The 3934-nt window shown below is 40.3% G+C and overlaps 1 non-coding gene across 1 annotated transcript; it reads right to left on the bottom strand.

The window, feature by feature from the left end:
- Positions 1 to 242: 242 nt before the first annotated feature.
- LOC141589270 (small nucleolar RNA R71) lies at positions 243 to 349 on the bottom strand. Its single transcript, XR_012520217.1, has one exon. It is a non-coding gene; the product is annotated as a small nucleolar RNA R71 (small nucleolar RNA).
- Between the last annotated feature and the right edge of the window lie 3585 nt (positions 350 to 3934).

The following is a 3934-nucleotide window of genomic DNA, read 5'->3' as shown; positions in this document are numbered from 1 at the left end:
TTGGGGGGATGCCAAGTGAAGACCCTCATTCTCATATGGAGACTTTTTGTGACTATTGTGATGCGATTTCTCAAACCGGTGTAACTCAAGACCAAATTCGATGGGTCTTATTTCCTTTTTCTCTAATTGGCACCGCGAAACAATGGTTGAAAGGCCTTGATAAGGCTACTCTCGGAATTGATTCTTGGAAGAAGTTGGCTCTAGCTTTCTACAAAAAGTTCTATCCACCAGAAAAGACTAACATGCTAAGACCTCAAATTACGGGCTTTAAGCAAAGAGATGAAGAATCCTTTCATGAAGCTTGGGAGCGATTCAAGGGAATTTGTCGCTCATGTCCTCATCATAGACTTAGCGAGTGGTTCTTGGTACAACAATATTGGAACGGTATTTATGAAGATTCAAGGAACATTCTCAACATGGGATCAAATGGAATGTTCACCGAAGTTGATGACAATCAAACTTGGAACAAAATTGAGGAAATGGCGGTCCATAACTCACAATATAGTAGACCTCGCAAGGCTACTAGAGGAGGAAAGCATGAAGTGGACTCCATTACTCAATTGGGTCCTCAACTTAGTGCTCACATTGATACCATCAATTTGAAGTTTGAAAAATCTATGGCTAGACTTGAAGAAGCCTCAAAATCACCAAAGCATCATGTTAATGCCATGACGGCATCTTCATCAATCCCAAGTGGGATATGTGAGAATTGTGGAACTTTGGGACATGACCAAAGTGAATGTAGGGGAACAAATGAACAAGTGAATGCTTTCCAAGCATACGAGAGTGGTACCCCTTATTCAAACTATTACAATGAAAACACCAAATTCCATCCAAATCTCTCATACAAAAGCCAAAATGTTCAAAACCCTCAACCAACATACACCCCACCTCCCATGAGAAACCAAAATCAAAGACCCTTTTACAACCAAAACCAAGGTTACCAAAATCAAACTCCATACAATCAACAAAATGACCAAGGTTTTGATGTTCAAAAAGCGGTCCTCCAAATGCAAAAGAATCAACAAGAGTTTTTCACTCAAATGCAAAAAGATAGTCAAGCAAAGGAAATCACCATCAACAACATCCTAGCTCACACAAAAATGTTGGAAACCCAATTGACTCAACTAGCATCTTCAAGCTCACAAAGACAAAAGGGGCAATTACCACCTCAAAGTAATCCCCCAAGACATGAAACGGTTAGTGCCATTCACTTGAGGAGTGGCACAAGTTATGAAGCACCGAAGAAGAAAGTTGAGGATGAAGTTGTGGAAGCTAGTGACAAAGAAGAAATTGTGCAAAACTCCAAGGATGAAGAACCATCAAAAGGAGAAATTTCAAAGAAAAATGAAGACAAGGTCAAGGAGAAGGAACCCATTGTGATTAGACTTCCTTTTCCGAGTCGTCAAGCCAAGCCCAAATTTGATGACCAACTTGTAAAATTTATGGAAATTGTGAAGAATTTGGAAGTCAATCCGAAAGCTTGAGAATATCGCCTTCACTAAGGTGAGTAGTGCAATACTTCAAGGTTGTTCACCTGCAAAACTCAAAGATCCGAGAAGCTTCTCAATACCGTGGCTTATGTGATCTAGGGGCTAGTGTGAGTGTTATGTCGTACTCGGTGAGTAAAAGTTTAGGGATAGGAGAGCTTAAATGCACCAATATCACACTCCAAATGGCCGATAGATCGACGAAGACACCATTAGGGATATAGGAAGATGTTCCCGTAAGAGTTGGGAAATTTTTCATCCCGGTGGACTTTGTCATTGTTGACATAGAAGAAGACTCCAACATTCCAATCATTCTAGGAAGACCTTTCTTACACACCGCGGGTGCGGTGATTGATGTGAAGCATGAAGAGCTCACTCTAGAAGTGGGAGATGAGAGCATAACTTTCAATCTTGACAAGACCATGAGAGCTCCCTGTGTGCATGAACCATGTTTTATGGTTGATCATTATAGCCGGAAGGATGATAGGAAGAAGTCGGAATTCCAATGGAAGAAGAAAATTGAAGATGCTCCATTAAAAGAGCAAGTGAATTGTAACAAAGAGAGCTTGAAAAGCTCACCAAAGTCAAGCAATGAAGAGGATGGCCTCATTGGCCAAGATAAGAAAGTGGGAGAGTTGTCTCTATCTACTCAAGAGATCTTTAGTGATCAAGTAGATGAAGTTTGTGGTCTTTGGGATGAAGAGTTTGAAGGGATTTTCAATCCCTATATTGGTAATGCTATCGATAAAGACCGACAACAAGGGCAAAGGTCAATTGAAGATCTTTATCATGATAATGAACAAGCTTTTGACTACTTTTTCAAGGTGTTGAGAAACATCAACAACACCTTGGACATGCCCCCATGACATCTCACTAAGGATGAGAGTTTGGTGGAGTCCTCCCTAAACCACCATTTGTAAATATTTCTAACTCCCTAACTCGCATTTTAATTCTTACATTGCATTTTTGTCATTTTTGGATTTTTGTGCTTTGATCAAGATAATTATCATTTTTGAGAGAAGTGAGGGAGGGACTAATGATTTAATTGATGTGTAGTGCTTTATCATAGTGTGGAAATAGCAATTGCCTAGGCTATTCATGCCTTAGTAGTGCCCCTACAATGAAGAACACGGGATTTGAAGAATGAAAAATGACAAGGGATATGCAAGTGCATGGATAGAACTGAATCCGGGTAAAACAGGGAGAATTCGAGCGTCTTCATGAGAATCCGCCCGTCTTCAGGAAAGACGCCCGTCTTTGCCAGAATCCGCCCGTCCATTTTAAATTGAGAATTTGAAATTTTGGGACTGTCGAAGAATCCAATCGTCCTGGTCGAGAAGACGCTCGTCTTCAGAAATCCACCTGTCTTGGAAGGAAAGACGCCCGTCTTTTTGCCAGTGTAAAACAAGAAAGCTCACTGTCTGAGAATCCGCCCGTCTTCAGCAGAAGACGCTCGTCTTGCAATCAAAGAATCCGAGCGTCTTTGCTGAAAGACGCCCGTCTTTAGGCGAGAATACAGAACCCAAAAAAGGAAGCATCCGAGCGTCCCGATGGAAAGACGCCCGTCTTCCCCTGCAGTTTTTGAAATTTTCGGGTATTTTAAATACCCCCTCCCACATTCATTTATTCATTCATTCATTCAAAACACTACCCATAAACCCCAAAACTCAAAACCCTCATCCTCTCCATCACCAAAACAAGATTTCTTCAACCAAATTCAACAAAATCAAATCCAAACTTCCTTTTAACAACAATTAATCACTCCTCTTCCAACAAAAATCAAACCAAGCACCAAAATCTTCAACCTTTGAGTCGATTTTTGAATTATAGAGGCAAAGCCTTTCATCTTAAAATCGATTTGGGTATACTTGGAAATTGAATATTTTCACTCTTTTCTTGGTATAATCATCAATGGCAAGGACAAAAGGATCAACAAAGGCACCTAAGGCAAAGGCACTCTCAACAAAACAAAAATGTCTTCAAGCAAAGAAAGCCTCATTGGCTATGGTGGTAGCTAGTTCAAACTTGGAAGTTCAACAACAACAACCTCCCTTGGAAGCAACAACATCAACAACTCCGGAAATTGCTCAATTATCAAACTATCCGGAGGTAATTTTCATTTCTAACTCATATAGGGATACATTTGCCAAGTATGCCAGAAAATCTTTTTCTACCCACCAAATTCATATGTGAAGATGCCTTAAACAAATTGGGTGTCCTTGAACAAACAAAAGCCTTCTTTGAAGCCATGGGATTGGGAAAATTGTTTGCTACAAGAGAATTGACATACCCCTCCCTTACCTTAGAATTCTTGAGTTCTTTGAAAGTTACTAAGGTAGAGACTAGAGAAAACATCGAGTTCCGCCTTGCTAATGTAAGTAGGCGCATCACCTTTGATGAATTGGGTAAAGTATTGGGTCTTAGTGATTCACCTAGTTATTACA

Source organism: Silene latifolia, chromosome 6 (assembly GCF_048544455.1).
Source record: "Silene latifolia isolate original U9 population chromosome 6, ASM4854445v1, whole genome shotgun sequence".
NCBI lineage: Eukaryota > Viridiplantae > Streptophyta > Magnoliopsida > Caryophyllales > Caryophyllaceae > Silene > Silene latifolia.
Note: the sequence above shows the minus strand (reverse complement) of the source record. Positions and strands in the feature narration are given on the sequence as shown.